The following is a 15124-nucleotide window of genomic DNA, read 5'->3' as shown; positions in this document are numbered from 1 at the left end:
AAGCATGTCATAGCACATGATTGACGCTTTAAAATTAGGACTTGTAAAGTTTTGTATTCTTAGCATTTTATCTAATGACAGACATTTTTATTTTATGAGAACTGTAAAATAACATCAATGATTTTGTGGAAAAATATTCAATTCCTATCTAGAATAAAATTATAAAATAAAAGAATTAACATCTTGCTTAAACATATTTTAACTGTATCTTCTAGATTAGTCAACTCTAAAGTTTAAAAAACAAAACTGATGCATCATACTAATTTTATTAAAACTGTCTCTCATATTTGATCTGCATTTCACAAATAATCCAAAGTGACATATATGACAGTGTTTCATTAATAATTTTCACTAACCAAAAATTCCCTTCTGAATCATTATATAACCATTATGCCAGCAAATAAGGTTTTGAGAGTTTTCAGCCTTTTCCATTACTGGAAGAAAGTGATCACACTGCTCTTGGGGTTCTGTTTCCTTTGATTTAGAATCTGCAAATAGTAGGCTTCCTCTTTGCTTTTGACATGGCCCTCTGTGTTTGCTATCTAGGAACACTCAAGCTTAATTTCTGGGTGGGCTGCAATAAATACCATAGTGTCTGTTGCTACTGCATATAACATTGTGCTTATTAATGAAACCTACCTGAGGGAAAGTTAAAAAGGCGGGTATCACAGACAGTTATAAAATTGTACATGCCTGTTTTCTTGCAATTAAAAAAAAAAAACTGAAACAAGACAGAAATATGTGGAATGTGTCTATTTGTCTCCCTTATGCAGTGATAACCGACTAACAGCAATATAATATGCAATCATCCAAGAAATGTTTCCATCCATTTAGGTATGTGAATGTACACATATGAGCATTATTATGCAGCATATTTTTAACATGAACGGAATTATGCTATACATCCTGTTAATGTATTTGTATCCATTTTTTTATTTAAAAATGTCTAAGAGACCTTGCCGTGTCAATTCATATACTGCTGCATCATGATTTATAATAAGTGAATGCATTATATAAGTCTACACTCCATGATCAAATACACCATTTCCCTTCATGTACTTTCAAACTATTTCTACTGTTTCACTATTACAAAAAAATCAGTATTATAGTTAATATTATCTGAAGTACATTTATGTGATCATGTGCCTGTTTTGAAGGCTAATCTACCAGAAGGAAAATGTTCCAGTATACCATCATATTACTCTGAACAGCTCCCGCTATCAGAGATCTAAATATCGATTTCCTTCAGCTTCAAAACACTATAGGTAAACAACTTGAGGATATTTCTTCAGTAATAGTGAAAAATGGAATGATGCTGTTATTGTAAAATCACACATTCCTGCTTGCTAGTGGACTGAGCATATTTCTGTAGGTTTACACATGTGTGATCTCTTCTGTGAACTGCATCTTCAAACCCTCACATTCTTTTCCACTGAGTTTTCTTTTATTATCTTGTGAACTTTACATATTATAAATGTTGTTTCTCATTCAAATTAGTATTAGGAAAAAATTTTGTTAAATTAATACAAACAATGCATAAATATAATAGAAATGCATACAAATTTACTAAAACCCCACCATCCTATAATTAGAGCCATTAATATTTAGAACATGAAAATTCCAAGTATTTTCTTAGGTATTATATGGTGGATATAATGTTAGACATGCTGCAATGTTTTCTTTGAGTTTCTTTCCCATTTGTGTGCTTACATTATGAATAATATAATATTATGCATAATTTAAGCACCTATGTATGCCCACCTCAAGGGGAGAATATTCCCAATAATTTACATAGACCGTTGTGCTCTTTCCCTCCTCCTCATTCTGAGTATTCTGAATTTTTAGTTATTATTGCATGCCATAGACAACATATTGTTCACTTTGTCCTTTTTCTACTTAGCATTATTACTAAGACGCAGTCATGTGATAGCTGAAGTTCTCTTCACGTATAGTTGAAGCTATTTTATTTCTATTCCTAAATATCATTTATGTGAATGTGCCTTTTGAAATTCATGTCAATGGACATTTGGATTAGTTATGTTCTTACAAAAACTGCATTATTGGACATATTGGTCATGGACAGTGGTTACTTTAAGAGTAGGCTATATTTATATGCAACTTAAGTTTCCCAAGAAGTTTTACCAATGCATGCACCCATTCACAGTATAGATAATATTTGGCCCATTCTCTCTAATACCATTAATGTCACATTTCTTAAATTCATGTGTTTCCTCTTTTTGAAATGGTTATTTATGACTTTTATTTCTTTACTCTTTTGTTTCTTGTTGATTTGTAAAAAATTCTTTACTTGTTCTTAATTTAATGCTGTTTTTGCAAATAACTTCTACAAGTTGATTTTTTTACCTTAATTAATGTGTATTTTAATACACAAGATTTTAATGTGTTCAAATTCATCAATATTTTCTTAAGTGGTTAACCCTTTGGCCTGTATTGTGTAAGAAAATTTTGCTTAGTCAGAGGTCTGAAGATAATTCATATATAATCTTTTTTTTCAAATTTCAGTTTTACCTTTGACAAATTCTTTGTGGTGTTGTGAGGTATAGGGATCCCTTTATCTACTTCCCATTCTCTACCTTTCTCCCTCTCTCCACCCTCTTCTTTCTTTTTGATTCTTTCTTTCTCTCTTCCTTCCCTCTTTCTTTCCTTGAGGCTGCTATGCATCAATTTTTCTCTCTTTTTTAATCTTTTTATTTATTGAATAATTTCACTTCCTATCATGCAAGCTCCATCATAAATCAGATTTCCATACAGGAATTCATTTCTTTCTGAACTGTTTATTTTATTCATAATTTTTCCACACCTGAACCAGTACCACATTCTTATAATTCCTTAAGTAATTTTATAAGCCTGTAACTCATAAAGTGTAAAGAATCTAGGCTATTTTCCCTTCTTTGCTTTTCTATACGTTTTAAAGTTAACTTGTCCTATTCCACACACAAAAAATAACAAAAAAAACCCAATTACGATTTTGAACAGAGTAATACAGCCTATAGATCAATTTTGGGAGAAATAAAAATTGTATAATGTAACAAAGTTTCCTCATCCATGATACAGCACTGTTTGATTTGTTTAGATATTGCTTACTGTCCTTCAATAAAGCTTTTCATTTTCTGGCTGCAGGTCTTGTACATATGTAATTAGGTTTATTCTTGTTTGTTTTATAGTTTGTGTTGGTATACTAAATATTATGAAAATAGTTTACTATTAATATTTTGTTGCTGGTAGAAGAAAATATATTTGACTTTTATATTTTGATCTTACAAAGAACCACATTACTCCTGTGGTTTCTATTGCCCATTTTTTGTAGATTCATTTGGATTTCTATGTAAATAATTGTATAATACACTAATAATAATGGTGCTATTAGTGACCTCCAATCTTTCTAATTGTTATTCCTTTTTGTGCTGTCTTGAGTTCTAATACATTGTTGAAATGGGATATTCATAGAGAACACCCTTATTTTTTTCCTAAATTTAAGTGGAATATTTCTGGTTTTCCCCATTTAATAACGATGTTTTCATACAGATTTTCTTATTCTCTTCTTTTTTGAGTGATACCTTTTATAAGGTTAATAAAATTTCCTTCTATTCCTATTATAGTAAGGGTTTTTTATTATGAGTCAATGTTAAAATTTGTTCTGCATCTTTTGAGATACTTATATGGTTGATCTCATTTAATCAGTAATGTGGGGAATACATATTTAGATATTTTTGCATTATTAAAATACCCTTACAATACTTTTATATGCCCAAGTGGGATATTGCTTATTAATATTTTGTAGAGAACTGTATTGCATTTGCTAATATTTTCCTTAGACATTTTGAATCTGTATTCATCAACAAAATAGACTATTTTTCTTCATACATTCACTAATTTTTTGTCAAAATTATTCTGCCTCATAAAATAGGTTTCAGAATATGCTTTCGTTTTCCATTTTGGAAGCATCTGTAAAATTTTTGGAAGGTAGCACTGGCATATAAACTATCCAATTTTTGGTGAGTCTTTGATTTATCTCTTTCTTTTTTAAATAATTTTTTCAATTCCTTTAATAGTTATTGACTAAAATTTCTATTTTAAAATACTCCCTAAATTGGTTTTGGCCATAAGATATTTGATTAATTTGTTTATCTCCTACATTTTCAAACATTGTCTCACTGAAGTGTAGAAAAGCTTTTCAAAATATGCTGGCAGCTGAAAAGTTTACTGTAGAGCTAATGGTTTCTGGTGAAAGCCTAACCATCCATTTGACTCACCATTGTTCTTCTATTCCATGATGATGTTTCATCTGTTATTCATTGTCGTTTCTTTTAAAATTGTCATCATTGGTCCTTCAGCAGCATCCTACCCCCAAACATAAACCCCATGTGACTGTCAGACCAGCTTACTCTCTGTAAATAGATTGCTAAAGGGATTGAAAAATTGACCTCTCTGTCTCAGCCTCTTATTCCACTCAATCCATGCTGTTTTCCCTAGAGATTCATTCATTCCTTATTTCATTCATTCACTGAAGTGGAAAATTATTTAATCATTCTGAGCCTCAGTTTTCTAATCTTTAAAATGGAGTTAATGACATTTGCTTCATTGGGCTGTCTTAAGAAAGAAACAATATGTATATGTAAATTACATTTAACGAGCCACAGGTTATTACTAATTCCATTATTTCCCTTCATTATAAGTAGTATATATGTTTTATAGGTCAGAGTGCCATGCCTTTACTTCCACCCCTCCCTCTCCTTCAGTGTTCTGGCAAAATAATCACAGGGAGAACTGCCTACCAAGCAAAGCTGGATGGACAATGAGGAGTTTCTCTACCTCTGATATGAAACTGTGGCCGGTGAAATACTGGGAGGCCTACTTAGGGCATTAGGGCCCAAAAGAGCAGAGGAAAACAGGTCTGACTGAGAACAAATCAATCCAAGACACTTGGCAAGAACCAAAATGCAGGGCTCTGTATGGGCACTAACTTTTCACTCATGAAGGTGGAACAGCCAACAGATGTGAGGCTCCCACTTCATACGACATCCTAACAGTAAGAAGGATGAGGGAATAAGGAATGTCTGGAAAAAGGCCTTATCGTGGAAACTTTAGTCCTGTGTATTGTACTTTCACCTACCCATTTCAGAGGCCCATCCGCTTGCAGAATTAATACATATAAACATTTCTCAATGAAGGAATCATGCATGGCTCCAGAATTTATTTAGGTTATGTTTATGGAAATTTATTGAAATTAAAACTTAAGGTGATTTATGAAGTAGATTAATAATTGTTGAGCTTCAAGTGTTGGTCAGTGCTCTCGTAGGGCATTTACTATTTAGCTAAAATAGCTACATTTGAAGGAGATCTTATATTAGTGTACAGCCATAGTAGCTCTGTGTCGGCTGCTTTCCTACTACACTTGCTCAATAGCCACCACTGCACCACACCCTGTAAAAAAGTGGGTGCTGAAATCTTGAAGCTTAATAGCACTAAAAGCAAATCAAGATATTTCATCTAAGATTTAGAAGTCTACTTTCCATTGTTAAGAAGTGTTAGGATAAAGCTGACAAAGAAAATTTAGGAAGTTTTAATTTGTACCTAAAAATAGAATTTAAAAAACACACAACGAAAACTTTTGAAAAAAGAAAGAAAGAAAACCTATAGTATGGATTCCATAATCTTGGAAAGTATTTTATAATTAGATTTCTTAAATGATGGCATATAGGAATTTCTTTTTATTCTGATCTCACATTTTACCAAAGAAAATAAACGATTTTGTCAATTACATATAATTGGGCTCTATCAATTAGAAATCAGATTGAACACATAAAAATACATCAATGTATAGCTATCAAACTATGCATATATTATAAAAGTATAGTCTTTGATATTTAAAAGAATTCCGTATGAGATTCATAAATACTGTTAGCATAATAATGCAGGATGAGTGCCTATTAGTAAATGCTCTTCATAGTTCTTAGCATTAAAGAAACGCAAGGTTGAAGGATCAAAAAAGACTTTATTATATGTTCTCAACTCTCCTTTTTCTTTTCCTCTTCTTTGTTTAGAAAATAATGTATCAAAAGCCTGCCTTAAGAAAGGTCTGCATTTTGATTTAGGTGCTTTGAGCCAGAAACAAGCATACTTATCTCTTATTATTCAGCTCAATTAATATTCATACTTGCATGTACACAGTTAAATATTATTCTTACAGTTATAAGAATAAATGACTTCACAATTGCCTCATTAAAATCAGGTTGAATCTTCTGACTTGTGATGTTGCTATTATTTTTGTAACCATATTGATAGTCTAGAAAATCAATTCTTGATACCTTCCACTTAATTTTTTTATACTCAGACTGCATCGATACATACCTTGGTATCATTGGATACTATTATTGGTGCTGCCATCACATGCATAACTGCATGAAGCAGTTATGTCCCCCAAAGTCTCATCTCTACTGTATATTACCAAATTAACAAAATATATTCCTGTATAGTATCCTTTTCTGTGCATCTTGCTAATGTCAGCTTCAAAGTGATTATTCATCAACTATAATGTGCCTCCCCCATCACTTCAGCTTAAAGTAAAACTAATTATAACCATGTCCTCCCATCTCACATCTTATGTACTCTATTTTACTAATAAAATATGAAGGTTACCTAAACTAGCAAATGCACCTGTTTTAACAAATTTGGCTAGTCTTTTAAGGATATTGTATGAAAGATGGATTTATACTGTTTTGGCAAGAGGGCATTTCATGTAGACAATTGGGATAGTCATAAAAAATGTAACTTGAACTCATCATGATGAACCCAGTATAATTCCTGTTACCACCACAGCCAGAAATAACTTCCAGAGTATTTGAAAAAACATATATCCAAGTTCACCATTAATAACTGAAACATTAATTTCATTATCTCTGGAAAAATAAAAAAACATATTTTATGCATATGTATTTACAAGATAATGAGAGAGACAGAATAAAGGAGAAAAGCAGGGAGAAATGAAAAAGATAATGAGAGACAGAAAATGAGAGACTATATTTTCTGGAAAACCTGTTTTCTTATTAAATAACCTTAATATTCTCCCTAGCATAAAATGAGTTAGAAAGGAGAAATAAGCAAAAACAGGCTCTGTTAAGTGGTCCAAATATTTGGTTCCTTTTTCACTAATGAATATAATTCTTGGAAAATTAATATAATAAAAATATCAAGCTCTCTCAGATTTTTAAATGAATAAAAAACAAATACTTAGCTAAAATAGTTTTGACCTTTTATTGAAACTATTCATGATTCCATTTGTATAATAAATACTTTTAAAATGGTCTTACTTTAAAATATACTTATTCTGCTATGTAGAAAATAGCAACTGATTTAGTATTTCTTAAATATATAAATATAAATTAGTATCTAAGGACCAAGTAACTGAAGAACATAAAACAACCTTTTTTTTAGACATTTTTTAGACATTTCCTCTCATCTCTACAAGTTAAAGAGTTTTCTACATTATAATGGGAGGGAGGTAATTTGACTCAGTATTTATCTAACTATTATGAGCACTACAAATATGCAATTAAGCTTATGGCCAGGTATGTGTATCTTCATCCCACCAAATCCTAATGTGTGTGTGTGTGTGTGTGTGTGTGTGTATACAGAGTTTGCATATTAACATGGTTTATATTTTTTAAAATGCAATTTTAATATTTCTTCTAAGTTTGTAAGTTATATGACTACAACATAAGTAGAAAAACTGAAAATTTTGAAGTGACGAATAAAGAGAAAAATATGATTAAGAGTTTTAACTTAGCCAAGAATTACACATATTTCCTGATAGTTCAAAGAAGTAACTTGGAAGAATTCATTCCTAATACTTCCAGTTGGAAAGCCCAAAGATATCATCTGTGGTCCAAAGGACATTATCTAAAATTAACTCCAAAAATGTAACAGCAAAAGTGATTAGGTTGCTTAGGTCTGTTTGGAAAATCTACTCAAATCCATTTTGTCATTCTAATGCTTTTATTATTAGTAATTAGAATGAGTTTTTTATATGCATTAGATCATTCTACCAAGTTAATTTTAGAATGTGAAGTAAGAAGTTATTGTGAATTAGGAAATACATTTGAATTTCTGTAGACGGGGAAAAATACTTTGATAGAAATCAAATACAAAAGAATAGCTATAAGTGCTTAAGAGAGAGATGTTTAATAGAATATTTATATACTGAGAAAAGTAACTTCTATGAATGATAAGGCACCTGCATCGATTCCCTTATTTAATATGCATTTATTAACTACAACTCTGTGCCAGGAACTGAGTTAGATTCAGTACCAAAGACTGAAAAGTCCTTGCCTTCCAGTATCTGACTAGTTTAATTGAGAAAGCAGACAAAACAACACACAGTTCAGGTCACAAGAGAAAGTTCTTTGAGAGCAGTTGATGCAGATTAAATAGAGTATATCAAGGTTAGCTTAATAAAAGTGGAGACACCTGAGTTGAATATTGAAGCTGAGGTAAGTTAATTCTCTGATGAACTGGGGACAGGAAGTGAGTGAAGGATAATATATAAGATGAAGGGTGAATATAAGATACCAGGAAAGTGATTAGATCAGAAATTCTGGACAGTGTGAAATAATGCATTGTCAGAAGAGAAGGGACAGTGCTATTCATCTTATTATGGAATACAAGTAAGTGAGCAAGTTTGAGAAAGGGCAAAAAATTTGTTTCATATTAGACATGCAAAATTTGAGACATCTACAGGACACTAACCTGGAAATGTTGCCTATAAGTTGTATAAATCTATGGGGCTGCAGAAAGAAATTTGAGATGAAAGGCAATATTCACAAATAATCTAAATGTATTTTGATGATCAAAATCAGGAAAAGAAGTAAGAAGAGGGAATACACAATAGAGGTGAAAAGGGTTGTGATGAAATACAGCAAACAAAGATTGTCTCTTTTTTGGGATTAAAACCTTGAGCAAATTATTTAAACTGTCTGATCATGAGTTTCCTCATCTGTAAATGGAGAAAATTACCAACTCATGAGGTTTTTGTATTTTTCATAATTCCTGACCTATGCCCAACAAACCATCATTATTTTATTATTATAAAGTTTAGGAAGCATATGTGCATGAAACACAGCTCTGAGTACAAAATTCTAGGAAGATGTAACTTTCAAGGGATGAACCAAGAAGGATGTATCCATTTATATAAAGAGAAGAAACTCTAGAGATTGGAAACAATTATTTCCTAATGTCCAAGGGAGAGGAGACTTACAAAATGTAAAAATAAACAAGGCTTTATTTAATGTCTAGAAGTTTATTATTGACAATAGCAGTATCCATAGAGAGTAGAGTCAAAACCCCAGCTATATTGAAGAGGAAATAGCAAAGTGGAAAAACAGCTCACGCAGGCAATGCTTAATCTTTTAATGTTCTTTTGCCAGTGAAGCCAAAATATTAAATTAATAACCTTCCTTATAACACACACAAGAAAACTTGGAATTGAACAAGGACATTAATGTAGAAAAATCATTTGATCTAGATGAAAAGTCATGCTTCCAAGAATGATATGCAAAGAGGTTTTCTGCAGTTTAGATGGTTGTTTTGAGCAGATAATTACCTATTAATTTTGAAGCAGATACTGATGGTTCTACAGTATATTTGTGCTTATAGTTTCAATATGGTCAATGAAATCACTAGAGCTCCCATTGTCAATGGTATATATCGGAAAGCATTCTGTAAAAATTAAATATTCATTATCAATTATTTCTGAGAAAATACAAACTCAGACCTGAATTTTTCATTTAAAATTCATTTTAGTAAATTTTTGCTGAAAAATTTTATTGCAAAATAAAAAAAACTATTACAAACACAAATATTTATAGATTTAAGCTACGTGTTTATTTATTTTTCTAATGTTTATTTATTTTTGAGAGACACAGAGAGACAAGGCATGAGCAGGGGAGGAGCAGAGTGAGAGGGAGACACAGAGTCTGAAGCAGGCTCCAGGCTCAAAGCTGTCAGCACAGAGCCCGACACAGCACTTGAACTCACAACACTTAACTGACTGAGGCACCCAGGTGCCCCAAAACTACATATTTAGTTAAAAACAATAGTGAAGAAGAGTATTCAAACTAGTCACTAAAATTCTTGGCAGGACTGCTTAACTTCTCTTCTTCACATTTATTTAATATACATCTAACCTATGATTTCCCCCAACCTCCACTGACAATGCTGGTTGATACATTTCTTCTCCTTTGTGTATCACAAGGAGCTAGGTGTCAGTGGCCAAGGCATAAGGGGCTGGCATAGCAGTCAGGGTGTTTACTGAACATTTAATTTTATTTTTGAATTCATTGAATACTGTACTTCAGAAGAAACTGTTGCTTGTCTTTGCATGGGAAGGGCTAAGAAAAGAGAAGCTTTTTTGTTTTGTTTTTTTGTTTTGTTTGTTTTTGTTTCTGTTTTTTTCTGGTAATGTTTCAGATGTAATGATTACATATTAAAGTGAGAGCACCATTCACTGGACAGGTAGGTGTCTTATATTCTACTTGAAGAACACATGGCAGAGACTGGATATACAATCTGTAGAGCTCCTAAACCCATCATCATCAGAATTTATTAAAATGTACCAATTAATAATATTTAAGTTAAAAATACAGGATTTCTGGGCAAATACTAAATTGAGATGGATGCTGGAAAGCCAGGAATAGACTGGAAGAGTCTTGGGTAAACCTAATTATTATATTCACCCTATGTGATTTGGGTCAGTCCATTGTCATATGCTACTTCCATCCTTTCTGGCTCAGCCACCATGGCCATCTTGCTAATGTCCCCCAATCATATCAATATTGTCCCATCCTTATGCTTTCCTTCTTACCCCTCCCTCTGCCTTAATACTCTTCTATGACAAGGCCCAATGGCTTGCTCCCTCATCTCCTTCATGTCTATACTCAATGAGTTCTTCCTTGCTTAACTTGTATCAAAGAAAAGACCATTGACTACCAATGTATATTCTCTTTACTTTCTCTGCTGACATAATGTATATTTTGTTAATTTAATCTGTCTTCCTCCAGTGAAACATAAAGCCATGTGAGTAAAAAGTGTTATCTCTTCGTTCAAACTGGACTGGCAGTTCTAAGACCTGTTCCTCACATCTGTACGCCATTTAATAAATATATGCTGAATCCGCATATGTTACTATCATTGTTGTGATTATTAAGCTATGTTTTATTTTCACTTAGCTGTTACATCATTATTCTATTTTTTGTGTGGATTACATTGTCCACTGTTATTCATTTTAATTAAATTATAGAAGTAAACTACCTGATCATCATACCTAAAAGATTCTGACATAATCATCTACTATGAGTTTTCTTATGTTCACTCATTAGTAAGCCTGTGTCCTTTAACTGCCTGGCGTGGATGGGAAAGCTGTACCAGGAAAAGGTACTGGGAAGGCTTGGCAAATTGTGAATACTCAAATAAATTAGATTATTGATTATTAGAAACTTTACTTACATAGAATAAGAAACAGGTTAAAACATATATATATAAATGAATTAGGTATTTCTAACAGCCAATTCAGGTGAAATTGTTCATTAAAGAGTATTCAGGGAATTTAGATAAGTAATAACCTTTAAATAATAATATGGATCTCTAATTGTGATTCAGCCAACTACTCTTGCTTTCTTTGTGAGATGAATAACAAAAGTTCAGATTCTTCAACATCTTTAAACTCGCAATTCATTTGCTGATATATGTGTAAAGTGACTATAGTGTTGTAATATCCAAAATGGGAGAGTTCTTCTTTAAGGCAGGTGATTATATGACTTTATTAATTGTAGGAGCACATTATGTTTTGCTACTTTTACTACCTATAGATTTTTAATATAAAAGCATAAATTGACATTCAAACTCATTTATACTCGAGTGATCAAGACAGAATTAAGCTCAGACATTTAATTGAAGGGTTGTAGCTCACAAAATCATCATAAAATAGGATTAATCATCAGGATTGAAAGGGGAGACAAGGGCTTTATTTTTACTTTCCCAACATTTTTTTTTTTTACAACCAGCAACATTTTTTTCTGGATAATTCCAGGAGAGTTGGGTTGAATTTCTATGATCTTTTCATCAGCCTTCTGAGGGTTTTATTTAGCTCTCTGAAAAAACAAGATTCCATAACAAGAGACATATATGGTAGGTCATCAGTTCTGATTCAATATGGATTTTATTTACATAAAATATGGTAGAAACTTTGTTACATAAAATTATAACTTAAATTATGAAAGTAATAAAATTTGTGGAACCTATTCATCTTTCTTAAACTACACATTTACTTTAATAGGAGAATATATTTAAAATGTTCACTATGCAAACATGTATATGAGAATCTGTAGACTGTTAACTTTTATTTTTAATACTGTATATGTTTTGCATTTACTTCAGGTGAGTGAAACCAAACATTTCTATATATATAGTACCTTTCTTTTGATTTTTTAAATAGTTTTTGTTTATTTATTTATTTTTTTAATATTTTTATTTATTTCTAAGAGAGAGAGAGAGAGAAACAGCGTGAGCAGGGGAGGGTCAGAGAGAGAGGGAGATACAGTCTCTGAAATAGGCTCCAGGCTCTGAGCTGGCAGTCAGCACAGAGCCCGCCGTGGGACTCGAAGCGAGATCATGACCTAAGGGAAAGTTGGACGCTTAACCGACTAAGCCACCCAGGCGCCCCTTTGTTTATTTTTGAAACAGACAGAGCATGAGCGGGGGAGGGGCAGAGAGTGATGGAGACACAAGAACCTGAAACAGGCTCCAGGCTCTGAACTGCCTGCACAGAACCCGATGCAGGGCTCGAACCCACAAACCGCGACATCATGTCCTGAGCCAAAGTTGGGCACTTAACTGACTCGGCCACCCAGGTGCCCCTATATAGTACCTTTCATTTAAAAAAAAAAAATCATTATACCTAATTAGGCTAACAACCTGGGATATAATTTACATGATTTTAAAAGATTTATCTTCTCTGTTATTTCATTTCAATAAATACTTGATTTTTTTCTGAAATATTTTAGGGATGATATGAAAATAAAATACATCATCTGTACTTTCACAAAGTTTCGAGTCAGAAAGAAAAAACTGATGTCACAAGTACACAAAAACTTAATACTGACCTCACACAGGCCATATTAGCATACGTAGTTGTTGTAACAGCTAGAAATGAACATATTTATGTCAATGTTGTGAAGGACAAAAACACTTCTTCATTCTCTGACTAGAAAGCAATATATATTTTATATTTCATCTTTTGCAACTAGTTTATACCTGCAAATGATTTATTCAATTAGACCACAATATGCTTTATCAGGAAAAAAATCATTTTTATGACATAGGTACTAGTTTTAGAGATCATTAATAGAATAGAATCAGAGGTAATTTTTATGAGGAGATATCATGGAAACAAGCAAACTAACATCCATTTCTCTTTCTGTCTTGAAAACAATGAAAGATTAAAAGGGAAATGTCCAAAGAGTTTGATATTTACTAAATAACTCACACTAAGGATTAGCAGAGCTCCAATACATCAAAAAGTTTCTACTCTATAAACAAAGTTTTAGAAAAGAAAAAATAAATAAAGATAGGGTGTGAGAAGAGATGCATACAAAAAGATTTTTATAAATAGGTGTGGTAAGTAAAAGTAAAAAAATTGGGGAAAAAAGGAAATTAAAAGAATGAATAACTGCAAGCTCATGGTGGTAGGTAAAATAATTTTTTAAAGTACTTCTTTGATAGCAGTTGGAAAGTAATACACCAGAAACAAATTGAAATTAAATCACAATGAATATTAGATTAGTAGAGAGAGCTTACAGAATGGAACAGTTTCCAAAGTAAAACACTGAAAGGGAACCACTGCAAAGGCAGCTTTGGTATCAAAGCCATGGTCAAGGATAGCAAGGCTAGAAACAGGGGTGGTGAGAGTTACAACAAACAAGGAGGTCAGTCACAGCCTGCCCAGGGGCCCCATCATGGGCAGTCACCTGTGGCATTTGCCTCCAGGATTATAACAAAGAAACAGTTCTCCCAGAGAAGTGCTGGTCTGCCACTGCATTCTCAAAGGTGATCCAAATGAAACTAGAAATTTAATGTAATTCCATTCAAATCCATTTGTTTTAAACTTGAGACATTAATAAACTAGGGAGAGTAAACATCACTAAATTTTGAGATAATAATTAGGGGGTCAGAGTCTATAAAATGCTATATTCTTAAAATCAAACAGACCAAAAAAGGAAAGGAAAGGACAGCAATACTCTAACATATATATTATTTCATCATATATGAAATAATGTCAAAGCAGTGGTGAAAGAGTTGGGCTAATGAACTAGCTTTTGTCGAGACAATTATATTTCATTCGGAGGCAGAAAATGTGTTCCATGTCTACATAATCCAAACCTTTCAATGCATTTCTAAGAGAAAATTCAATCTTGAAAGATTAAAGGCAGGCCTTTAAACAAAATGTAAAAGGTAATAAAAAAGATATACAGGAATATTTCATAATCTTGCCTTGAGAAAAGAGTTTTCTAAAACTTATAAAATGGAGAAATGCTTCTGCATAGAATTAGTAGATAAAATTTTGTGTATTTATATGGACAAAAAAGAAGAAAATCTATAAACTGAAAGCACACAGAGCAAACTAGAAAAAAGCATCTGCAACACATTGGTGTTAATATTTATGCAATGAGATCTTAAAATGAACATAGAAAAGACAAATAAATCAAAAGGAAAATGGGCAAATAAAAGAACATATGCTTTACACAATAAATAGAACAGTCTGGTATACATAAGAAAAAAAAAAAAAAACTTGTTTGGAGCATCTGTTCTTTTGGCCTTATTTGATTATGGGGAAATATACTGCTGGGAATAGCCTTGGTAGATCTACCAAACAAGGAAACCAACTGTACTGAATCAAACAATAGGGTAGGCATGTGACCAAAGCCAGGCCAATGAGACAATTTTTCTCTGAAATTTGAACCTGAACTTTGATCTAAAGAGATAATCATGGTATACTGATTCATCCATATGTGACAATCTGCCAAAATGGTAGTGCAAAAGGCTTATTATTGTC

The 15124-nt window shown here is 32.2% G+C and overlaps 1 protein-coding gene across 1 annotated transcript in view; it reads right to left on the bottom strand.

Moving 5' to 3' along the window:
• LOC120223374 (diacylglycerol kinase beta-like) overlaps window positions 1-15124 on the bottom strand; it is a gene marked incomplete at its 3' end in the record, with an annotated part of 391667 nt that overhangs the window by 108339 nt on the left and 268204 nt on the right. The gene's annotated exons all lie outside the window — the stretch shown is intronic.

This window comes from Hyaena hyaena, unplaced genomic scaffold (assembly GCF_003009895.1).
Source record: "Hyaena hyaena isolate Hyena2069 unplaced genomic scaffold, ASM300989v1 scaffold_985, whole genome shotgun sequence".
NCBI classification, from domain to species: domain Eukaryota; kingdom Metazoa; phylum Chordata; class Mammalia; order Carnivora; family Hyaenidae; genus Hyaena; species Hyaena hyaena.
Note: the sequence above shows the minus strand (reverse complement) of the source record. Positions and strands in the feature narration are given on the sequence as shown.